The sequence below is a fragment of the Balaenoptera musculus genome, chromosome 20 (genome assembly GCF_009873245.2).
Source record: "Balaenoptera musculus isolate JJ_BM4_2016_0621 chromosome 20, mBalMus1.pri.v3, whole genome shotgun sequence".
Classification (NCBI taxonomy): Eukaryota; Metazoa; Chordata; class Mammalia; order Artiodactyla; family Balaenopteridae; genus Balaenoptera; species Balaenoptera musculus.
Genome location: NC_045804.1, coordinates 16431205 through 16443275, shown reverse-complemented (window position 1 = coordinate 16443275; position 12071 = coordinate 16431205). Strand labels below are relative to the sequence as shown.

Below are 12071 nucleotides of genomic sequence, written 5' to 3'. Positions count from 1 at the left end.
TATATATATATATATATATGTGTGTGTGTGTGTGTATCTTCTTTATCTTTTATATATTTAGAATCCTTATATATCTCTATATCCTGAATTTTTCATTTATCATATACTCAACATTCTAAGACATTAAAAGTTCTTTAAAAATATTGTTTTATGGCTGTATAATAATTCACCATTAAATACGCCATAATTTACCCATTAATCTCACTGCTCATTCAAGTTTATTCCCAATTCTCACTTGTATAATGCTACAATGAATATCTTTAGTCACAAATCTTTCTATATATCTCTATATTTTCCCCCTTAAGATAAATTCCTAGAAGTGGAATTACTGAGTTAAAAGACAGTTTAAGGTTTTTTGATATATGTTGCCAAAATACCTTCCAGAAAAACTGGGCCCAATGCACACTTCCACTAGCAGTTTTAGAGACTGCCCCCTCACTACCTTTGACCATACAGTTCAATTGACAATTTGATAGGCTAAAAAAAAGTAGTATATCATTTTTATCTGAATTCCTTTGATTACTTATCAGAATAAAAATGTTTCTTATATGCTTCTTGGTCATTTGTGTTTCTTCTTTGTGAACTCTGATCATGACCTTTGTCAATAAGGCATTTTTACTTTCTTTGGGCCTTGACAAACTGAAAACCAGCTGAGATGGAGTCACATATCAGTGACTTCAGCTCCCCCTGCTGGCCAAAAAATTACTACCATGATCAAGACCTAGATTAAAGTACCACGTAGACTACACTTAAAAGCTTGCCATTTTCTGGGCTGTTGCTACAAACGCAATTTATACACGGTGATAAAAGATAAAACATTATGTGTCTAAACCCATACTTAACAGACCTGTGATGGGAAAGGAGAAAGGGGATACCTGATCACTAATGTTTAATGATTAGTGTCACAAAAAATGTTTAAATTATAATCAGTTCACTGCCAAATTACTACCTGGATGGAACATTACAAGCATAAAATTCATTTCTCTATACTTTATTTTTATTACTGTTATTTTTTTTTATGGCCGCACCGCGTGGGCGCTTTCTGTATCTTAGTTCCCTGACCAGGGATTGAACCCAGGGCCACAGCAATGAAAGGGCCAAGTCCTAACCACTGGACCACCAGGGAAGTCCCTATACTTTATTCCAACAATGTAAAAAACGTTCTAGTTGCCAGATGACACTGGGTTGTCAGCACACTGGTTCTCTTTTTTAAAAGCAAAAATAAGAAAACAAAAACACCTATGCGCCCTTCATCATTCAATGAACGATTTAAAAACAAAAAACAAAACCCTCTTTGTAACCCTTATTCCAAAGCTACAAAGCTGCTCACACTAAACAGATTGGGTCCTATAGTTCCAAAGGGTAAGGCCAGGATTGGCGAATGGATGTAACTAACTCAGCTTTCCCACTGATACCCTCTTAAAGATGCATTTCACAGGTTGGGCAGTGCAGTGCTCAGACCATTCATTCATTCAACACATTTACTACATGTCATCACTTTGCAAGCAGTGATGATGGAAGACAGGACACAGCCCCTACTCTCAAAGAACTTGGAGACGAGCTGCGTGGAGAAGCAAACCTGCAATCACTGCACAACAGAAGTGCTAGGGATGCACACACAAAGGCAAAGCCTGGGCGCACAGGAAGCTCTCCACGTTAGTTACTGCTGTTACTACACCTCACTGTTATTCAAGAACTAGGACAAGGATGTTTCTAGAACAGGGCAGGAGGTCACTTTAAACAGTGGCAACTGCTTGTGTGAAGGCCCAGGGGCAAAGGAGCAACAAGGTGTACAGAAGGAACTACAAACAGCAGCTCAACGCTGCTGGGCGCAGAGAGCTCAGGAAGGAGCAGAGGAAGTGATCTGGGCCAAGGGCCTGTGTGCTTGGCAAAAGCGTGTGAACTTCACCTCGAAAGCCAGGTAAGCCATGGGGAGGAAACATATGGTCATGTGAGGAGACCATTTAGCGCTGGGAAAAACACATTTGCAGATCATCAGTATATGGATGTGGGACTCATACAGAGTGAGACACAAACTTATCTAAGATGTCACTCAGGAATTACACAGGCTGGGAGGAGAGAAGGCCAAGGCAAGGCAAACACTGATTGAAAGAGAAAAAATGTCTGCAAAGAAAACTGAGAAAGAACAGCCAGAGATGACAGCGATGACAGAAAGAGGCAGCACTCAGATCACCTGTACTGCACTGTGTGCCAGGCACTCACCTATGTGCTTTTCATGTATTAATGCATTTCCTCCTCACAACAGTCCTGTAATGTTAAGTGCCATTATTTTTAATATTATTTTTCTCATTTTTCAGGTGAGGTAACTGAGGCACAGAGAGGCACACAGTAAGTGCAGAGCTGAAATCTGAATCTAGGAGACTCACTGCAGAGTCCACGTTCTGTATCATGACTCTACAGTGCCTTTCAGAAATGACGACAGGAAGCCAGGAGGGACCACTACCACCACAGCCGGGGAGAACGGTCAAAGACCACAAGGAGGCCTCAGAAGATAAGGGCAGAAAGGGCAGGTACAGTAGAACACATAGGAAGAAGCTACAAATACTTCATTGGCAAAGGGACCAGTGGTCGCAGTTTAAGGGTTTTGCGTTCGTAAAGCGAGAGACTTGAGTGTGTTTATAAGCTGAGGGACAAGAGCCAACAGGGAATGGGAGGGTGAAAATGGGTTGGGAAAAGGTACAAATGACAGCCAGAGGTCCCTAACAAGGAGGAAGAAAACAGCTCAAGAGACCAGAGAGGTGGCCTAGTATAAGAAGAAACAAATACAGGGACAGTGTTGGGCCCAAGAAGAGTCCCTTACCTGACAGGCTCTGTGCTCTATGACCGAAGAGGCAAAGTCACTGGGGGAAAGAGGTTTTCTTTGTAAGCAAGGCAGATGTTCCACTTCTGAAGAAGCCCCCACAGTCAGATGCTTTTAGAGGGACTTCCCTGGTGGTGCAGTAGGTAAGGCTCTGCGCTCCCAATGCAGGGGGCCCAGGTTCGATCCCTGGTCAGGGAACTAGATCCCAAGTGCATGCCACAACTAAGGAGCCCGTGTGCCACAAACAAGGAGCTGGCAAGCCGCAACTAAGGAACCCACAAGCTGCAACTAAAGAGCCTGCCTGCCACATCTAAGGAGCCCGCCTGCAGCAGCTAAGACCCAGTGCAACCAAATAAATAAATAATTTTTTTTAAAGATGCTTTTAGAATTATAACATTAATTTATATTCTTTATTTGATTCTTTTACTCCTGTTTTCACTCTTATCTAGCTGTCTCATTAAATTATGATCTAGGTTGCAAACATTTCACAAGATGATTTCTAAGCAAGAAAAAAATCTAGCAGAAACTAAAATCACTAGACTGTTCAGAATAGAAAGATAATTTTTTAAAAAGATAATATTTTTCCATTTCTTCAAGTCAAGTACGTGAATATACTCTCTGAGCTTCCAGAACTTACTATGGCTACTCCCATTGTCCTCTGGAGCAAACCAGCCAACAATGCCCAGAGCTGCTCTCCCGCTCACGGCTTGACTTCTCTCCCCAGCTCTGCCTCAGCCTGGTCAGCACTCTCTCTGGCCTAGTCAAATGGCCCCTCGGCCCACAGTCCAAACAGTTATCCAATACCATGAACTCCTTCACTTCAGGATAGGGACACAGGAAAAGGAATTTGGGAACTAGCCTCTGATGACAACTAACAAAGCAATTTCATGACACATATTTATCTAAAGCAGTTCCAGACCACTGTAAAAATCGGATGAAAGCAATGGACCCTTCCTCTCCGTAAAATGCACACAGGCAAAACCACATCATTTTGCATCAGACTGTCAAAAAGCTGTCATCTTCATGTTATCCTATCCACAGAAAAGTCCCTCCAGCCATCGTTAAAGATCTATTTACTCTTCCTTGGGCAAATAATTTATATAAGCTTAGTTTGCTGATATCCTAACCTACCACAGAAAGAAGGCATTAAAATAAAGGGGAGAGTTTCTGGAGGCTGGAACAAGGCCAGTAACAGCCGGATACTAAGGTAGGAGATCAGGAAAGTAGATAATCACAGACTAAAGAAAATGAAGACTAGCCCGAGAGTATGTAATACGTGCACACTACTCCATGAACACAGTTGATTTTACGGCCTCCAAAGGCACGTTACATTTCAGCACAGTACAATAAGTGGTGGGCATAGTGTAGATCTTCCGTAATTTTGAATTATTATTAAAAAATAAAATTTTGTTCAGAGCACTTTTTTTTTTTTTTTTTTTAATTTGGCTGCGTGGCTTGTGGGATCTTAGTTCCCCAACCAGGGATCGAACCCAGGCCCTCCGCAGTCACAGCGAGGAATCCTAACCACTGGACCACCAGGGGATTCCCCAGAGTGCCTCTTAAAGAGGCAGAAAAGCATGTAAAAGCACCTTTTAGAAAAATTTTCACCTAAGTAAACTTTTAAAGTTGTAACACTAGTTTCAGGAGAGGAAACCATCAAACAAAGGTACATACAGGCCAGCTGAGAAAGGTAAGATTTTAAAACAAAACAGAAAGGTCAGCAGCAGACAGATTACCACGTGGTCTATGTGCTGCATCAAAACGGTTGAGCTTTACCCTAAAGGCAAATAGGAGGGGAATGGAGGCAGAGGGCGGGCCAAGTCAGTCAGGCCAGAGAAGGAACTTCCTCAAGGTCCTGCTATTTCTGGAATGACCCATACTGTCAACCCCCCAAAGAAGCTAAATGCTGGAGGATAACCATGCCGGCTTCTTCAAGTACGGCATCTGACTGAACATAAAACATCTCTTTATTCACACAGAGAATGTGTTAATTCCACATTACTGAGTATCCTTAGCTCCCAAACCCCTCGAGAGAGATACCTGGGCTTAATTCTTACGTAGTAAGGAAATCCCAAGGTTTCATCAATTTCCACAAAGGATGAGACATGGAGAACAGCCTGTAATCCTGACCTTAATTTTTCAAATCAGAATTTTACTGATAGCTAAAAGAAAAAGAATATTACCACCTTCTAAAGTTTCAATTTTATATAAATCTAAAGCTTCAATAACAAAATCTATATATTAAAGACAAATGAGATAAACAAGGCCCTACTGTATAGCACAGGGAACTATAGTCAATATCTTGTAATAAACAATAATGGAAAAGCATCTGAAAAAGTGATTCAGTTATATATCACTTTGCTGTACACCAGAAACTAATACAACATTGTAAATCAACTATACTTCAATAAAAATTAATTAAAAAAATTAAGAAGACAAATGCATGAGACACCTAAAGAAATAATCTACTTCTTTAAATCAGATGACCAATTTGCACCAAAATTTTCATTTCCTATGTGTAGGTGTTGACGGTCTGCTACCCATGATGAGTAACATTAGTCTATAGGGCTGATGAGGCTAATGGATGTTGTCATGGGTTGAATTTTGTCCCCCACGAAGAAGATATTTTGTACCACTAACCCCTAGTACCTCAGAATGTGACCTTAGTTGGAGAAAGAGTCTTTACAGAGGTAATCAAGTTAAAATGAGCTCATTAGGATGGGCCCTAATCCAGTACGACTGCTGTCCTTTTAAAAAGGAGAATTTTTGAACAAAAAAGACACATACACAGAGAGAACTCTGTGTACAGACTGGAGTTATGCTGCCACAAGCCGAGGACCTACCAGATGCTAGAGGAGAGACCTGGAAGAGATCCTGCCCCAGCACCTTCAGATGGAGCATGCCCCTGCCCTCAGACTTCTAGCCTCCAGAACTGAGAGACAATACATTTCTGTTGTTTAAGCCACTTAGTTTGTGGCACTTTGTTATGGCAGCCCTAGCAAACAGACGTCATGAAGAAAATTAGCAGCTTGTGTTTATTGAGCACATACCAAGTGTTATTCTAAGCACTTCGCATCAACAAACTCATTTAGTCCTTACAAAATCCACCGTAGGATCTAGGTACTACAATTATACACTTTTCACAGGTAAGGACACCAAGTCTCTAAGAGGATGAGACACTTGCCCAACATCAGGCAGAGCCCCCCACTATGACCACTAGCTACAAGGAACTATTATTTTTAGTAATTACTTTAATAACAGTAGTAGTTCACTAAGCCAAATCGCAGATATAATATACACAAAGATCCTCTGAAGTAAATGTTAATTTCATTTCCAGTACAAAGGAGGACCCTGAACCTCCGAGAGATTTTTAAATTTCTTAAAATTGCCCCACATCACATAACCAAGAATGTGATAGTGTATCTAATTGCCAACTGGAGGGAATAAACAATGAAAATCTTTTTTTTACTAACTTTAAGAGCAAGTGAAATTTTTTAATGCCTGACCTTGCAATTCAATACTAGAAATATAAACCTACAAATTTGAAATTCTTCAAGATCCCAGGAGAAAATGTGCCCTAGATTACAGTACCCTTTGTATATGCACCCCTTCAACCACTGTTCAAGAGCTATTGCCCTCTCATTTGTGGCTCCTTGACATTTCTCTGACTTCCAGACACAGAAGAAGAAAAGATGTAAGGATTGGAAGTTTTTAAAAACTTTTTTGTATTTTTTGATTTTGATACAAACATCGGAAAGTGTGAAAAAAAATATAATACAGCGAGAAGTCTCCTTCCCACTATGTCCTCTACCTGACCAGTTTCTAGACTTAACAGGTAACCGATGTCACCATTTTCTTGTTTATTCTTCTGAAGTGTTTTTTAATGCATATACAACAAGCCAATACAAATTTTCTTTTCTCCCTTCTTTTTTTTCAAAAAACACAAAGGGTAACATATCATACACACTTTTCTGCATCTTGCTTTTATCGCCTAAACGTTTATCCTGGAGATCTTTCCATATCCTATTGAATCATATTTTAATTATGTCCTTTTGTTTGTCAAGAATACTTTTTACTTGCTTTCATCATAGTTCAGTCTAGCACACAAGGCACTAGCACACAGGCAACCAGCAGTCCCTGAGAGCTACCTGAGACAACTGATGGTGGCACCATATCACACACCAAAGACCTTGTATCTCTTCTCTCCATTTCATCTTCACTTTGATCTTTTCTCCAACTCACCCAATTCTCCTCCTCCTCCTCCCTGTTCTTCTCCCATCTCACACATACCCTAACCCTGACAACTGTACATAAAAACACCAAACATCACTGATACTGCTTAGTCATGGCTAGCAATAAAAAAGCTGCAGACCCCTGATATAGAGAAAGGGGTAAATAACTCCATGGGAACTAATTAACAAGAGTGCCTTAGGGACTTCCCTGGTGGTCCAGAGGATAAGACTCCTCACTCCCAATGCAGGGGGCCCAGGTTCGATCCCTGGTCGGGGAACTAGATCCTGCAGGCATGCCACAACTAAGACCCGGAGCAACCGAAATAAATAAATAAATAAATGTTTTTTTGTTTTTTTGTTTTTTTAAAAGAGTGCCTTGGGCTTCCCTGGTGGCGCAGTGGTTGAGAATCTGCCTGCCAATGCAGGGGACACGGGTTCGAGCCCTGGTCTGGGAAGATCCCACATGCCGCGGAGCGACTAGGCCCGTGAAGCCACAACTACTGAGCCTGCGCGTCTGGAGCCTGTGCTCCGCAACAAGAGAGGCCGCGATAGTGAGAGGCCCACGCACCGCGATGAAGAATGGCCCCCACTTGCCGCAACTAGAGGAAGCCCTCGCACAGAAACGAAGACCCAACACAGCCCAAAATAAAATAAATAAGTAAATAAATAAATAAATTTTAAAAATGCAAAAAAAAAAAAAAGAGTGCCTTAAATTGAGGAGTTTTTGTTTGGAGTTATTTTTCCTTTGTTATTTATGTTTCTTTTTGTACTTTGATTCTTGAAAAGGGTGAGTATTGGTACTATTTTCTATAAGCCTGGGAAAAGAAATAAGCACATAATGAGGTCTGACGTTTAAGTAATGCCTTATAGAACTAGAGTTCATTCTGAAATAAGATAATCAGAAACAAAGTGTAAGAACTATAGAAAATAAATATTTTGGCTCCAAAGTATACATTTTAATTAGCCTACCTTTTTTTTTTTTTGACTTAAAAATAAGCAGTTGCAATCTGAAAACACATCTCAGAAACATTTTAAAGGTATTCACAAATGAAAAAGAGAATAAAGTTCCCTCTCTCTTTTTTATTTTCCATCCTGCAAGTTCAATGTTATCCTTTTCCCATCCCCCCCAAAAAAGTGCCTTTTTCCCCTGCCCAGATCACACTACAGTTTTTAAGGGTTTTTCTTAAGTCATAAAAGGAGGAGGAAAATGTTAGCAAATAAAAAATTTGTTTAGACTCAGAAGAGGTCTTCCATTGAGCAAAGGGTTAAATTAAGGCAGTCACATAACTACATTCTTAAGTAGTTAACAGGTGGTAACACACAGTATGGAGTACTGACTTCACTCTGTATTCCTGTCATTCCAGAGGGCTTTGGTGCAACTTCAAGGGTTAGTGTAGAACTTGCCCAGGTTCAGAGATTTAGAGGTAAAATGTCATATATATAGATATATAGATATCTAATCTATATCTATAGATATATAGATCTTAAAAAGCAGGCCTCTATGTATCTAATCCATTAGTTAAAACTGTAAAATAAAAATCTAATATATTGATCCCCAGTTCCTTGGGTTTCTACGGAACTAGAACCTGTGGATATCCCCTTGCCTGCTTCCTAAAGACAACAAACGCCACCAGGTCGTGGCACTAAACACTCAATACCAAAGAGAAATATTCTTGTACAAGGTCCTCCAGTTCCTATAGGTTCAGGACTTCTGGCTGGGTTTCCCATGCAACCCCTCCAACTCTACAGGGAGACTGGCTAGAAAAACTGTGTCTCTCTGGCTTCCTTTATACTAATATAAGCACTCCTCATCCAACAATAGCAGCTGCAACATAAATGAAGATGAGAACTCAGTCTACACTTACCTAAAGATTTCCCACAATCCAAATATTTAGTTTCCACAGACTGCATTAATATCTGATTTATTCACTGCATTAATTTGGAATTCCACAGGACAGATTACCAGACAACAATCTTAACTACACTAGTATTTAGCTCTGAAGGAAGCAACCTGTGCCACCCCATGAAGCTGGTGGGGGTCTTCCATCACTCCTTATCTTTCCCCATCCTTCCTCCCATTTTCCTCCCTACGTGTATCTGAAGCTTTGTCCTCTGCTTAGTCCTAATGGAGACATATATGTACAAGAACTTGAAGTAGCCAAGAGACTGGAGAACCACCACATCACTGAAAGCTTTTTAATGTAAAGATCATCTGCCCACACTGCCCCCAAAGAGGTGCATCTTGTGAGATGAAACATGGCACAAAGTGCTACCTGTTGAGAAAAATGGTGTAAATTCGCATGCAAAGGACCAGGGAATAGCAGGAGAACTCTCCAACAGAGCTATACACATAAACGAACAGGTCTTAGAATGTTCTAACATACTAAATGAAGTTTCGGAGTAAATAAATGGCTAGTGACACATCTTTTGTAACACATGAATCAGCTACAGATTTGCAAGAGTGGGACACACCCTAGCACCTATGACACTAAAGTACCTGTTTGAAAGTGGACCTGGCTGTCTGAATTGCCAATCCATCCTACTGAGATTGGAACAGAATTTTACAACTATGTGGGTTGTCATAATTTAAAATTCAAAAATAAACACATCATTTTCATGGAAATTCATTTGAGAACTTCATTAATATTTTAACACCAATGATTAAGAACAGTAGCAATACAAAGTAAGGAGTAACTAATCAGTCCTAGGAAGCAAACACAACAGTTTTTTTGAGGGGAAAGGAATGTCGGGTAAGAGGGTTGACGAACTGCAAATTCAAGAACTAGAAAATCCTCAATTGTAAAGAAAAAGAAATAATATGAGGCCTTTAATTAAAAAAAAAATAAAACACATCTTACCTTAAGAAGCATCCAAATAGCATTCATAGTGTCAGGAATAGTTCAGACAATACTCAGAAATGAGCAAGAAGGGAGTCTTAGTAATCCCCCAGTCACCAAGTATGAGCAGGAAGGAAAATCTTTTGTTTCAAGAAGGTATCTGAAAGAGAGGACTTTCATTTAGATTTAAAATAATCAAGAATAAGCAAATAAAAAAGAATAAGCAAATAGTTTAAGCTATCTGGACAGAGATTTGAAGTACTGTTTGCCTCACCATCTTGAAAAGATGTAGAAAATACCATCCCCTTTGGAAAAGGACAAATGTGTGTGGTATAGGTATCTCCGTATGTATGTAGAAATATATTTTTCCATAAAATTGGATTAAATGTATAACACATATTTTAGATAATATAAAATTGCTTATCAAATAATTAGAAAGCCAAAACCATTTTTCCCAGATAGAAAAATGATTATCCAGGGTACTTCATAAACACTATTAAAAAATGATTTGTTAACTGATCACCTAAAAAAGCCCCTTGCGGGGACTTCCCTGGTGGCCCAGGGGTTAAGAATCCACCTGCCAATGCAGGGGACATGGGTTTGAGCCCTAGTCCGGGAAGATCCCACATGCTGCGGAGCAACTAAGCCCGTGTGCCACAACTACTGAGTCTGTGCTCTAGAGCCCATGAGCCACAACTACTGAGCCTGCGTGCCACAACTACTGAAGCCTACACGCCTAGAGCCCATGCTCTGCAACAAGAGAAGCCACCGCAATGAGAAGCCCGTGTACCACAACGAAGACCCAACACAGCCAAAAATAAGTAAATAAAATAAATTTTTTTTAAAAAGCCCCTTGCCACGTTTAGTTTTATTTAATAAATTAAAACCTCTCTGATCATTCTGATTGTCCTAAATTTTCTTGAGTTTAAGTTGCAGAGCCCACTCTACATGAAAAGTAAAATCCATTCTTGACTAAAGTGCTACAAACAAAAGACTCTTCTTTCTTAGAGATCTTTAAAAGCAAACCAAACAACTTAATTTTGAGGATGGGAGGGAGGCAAGTTTGTCTGGAGGTAGGAGGATGGACTAAATGACCTCTTGTAGGATCCTTGCCCACGTCCTAGGCCTGAATGAAAATTCCAGCTTAACCAGTTACTGCTTCGCTTAAAATGGAGGCTTGCCCGAGTAGGGACAAAAATAACAGCACCCACCTCTGTAAAATAAATTTCAAAAAATTCAAAGAATATACAGTACCCTCATTTTTAAGAAAAATTAAAAATAAAAACCTCTGGAGTGGATTTGTTCTTCCTATGCGTTTGTCACTTCGGCTTCAAAGACTTGGCATCACTTTCCTTACCGCTCGTCGGATTTTTTTTTGAGGGGGAGGAAGGTAGGGGGGAGTTTGACTCTTGACCCAAGTCTCGGGAGGGCTTAAGAGCCCCTCCATGATCCCCACCGCAAAAGCCAAGGGGCGAAGAGAAAGGGGAGAGCCCGAGTTCCCACCCCTCCCCCCACCCTGGACCCCAGTCCCAAACCTACCCCCCTTCCCACAGTGGTGCGACTCCTTCTGCCCCAAACCCATTGTTAGGGAGGGGGCGAAAGGGAGAGTGGGCTCAAGCAGGGGCGCCTGCGGCCGTTGCCCCGGCTCGCTTCAGGAGGGGGCGGCCCGAGGGATGCAGCTTCCCTTCCTCTCCGCGTCGGTCCGTCCCACCTCGGCTCGGCCTGAAGCCCCAGGCTCTGCTCGGCGCCCCCGGCCCCGGGCCCGGCCCAGCCCGCCCCCAGAGCAACAGGCCCCCAGCCCCTCTGCCCGCAACCTGGGGCCCAGGCCTGCGGGTGGGCGCGGGGCGGGGGTCCCTCTGCCCCACACACGCGTCCCCGCTCCCCCAGCCCAGCCGCTTCCAGGGCCCTCGGCGGCGCCCGCTCCCCGGGCCCGTCGGCCCCCCGCCTCCCGGCCGGGCCGCCCCCCCGGGTTCCCGCGGTCGGGGCCGCCTACCCTTCCCCACCATCACCCCTACCGACTCGTGCCCCCACCCCCTCGGGCACCAGTGCCAACGGCGGCTCCCCCAGCCCCGGACCTACCTGCACGGCTCAACCAAGCCTAGAAGTGGGGGCGGGGAATCTTCCGCCCTCCTATGTCTCTCATTGGCCCTTCCGGGGAACATCGGGAGCGCCATTGGCTGA

The 12071-nt window shown here is 42.1% G+C and overlaps 1 protein-coding gene across 5 annotated transcripts in view; it reads right to left on the bottom strand.

Moving 5' to 3' along the window:
• The window catches only part of KANSL1 (KAT8 regulatory NSL complex subunit 1), a 186673-nt gene extending 175027 nt beyond the window's left edge, over positions 1-11646 (bottom strand). For 2 of the 5 annotated variants that reach the window (XM_036835750.1, XM_036835751.1), the window contains exons 1-2: positions 11177-11362; positions 9912-10050 (exon numbers count right to left, since the gene is read on the bottom strand). The gene's annotated coding sequence lies outside the window, so the exon portion shown is untranslated. Of the gene's footprint in view, positions 1-9911; positions 10051-11176; positions 11363-11429 lie in introns of those variants that run through there. The other 3 variants (XM_036835752.1, XM_036835753.1, XM_036835746.1) reach the window with 2 other exon arrangements.
• Positions 11647-12071: the final 425 nt, after the last annotated feature.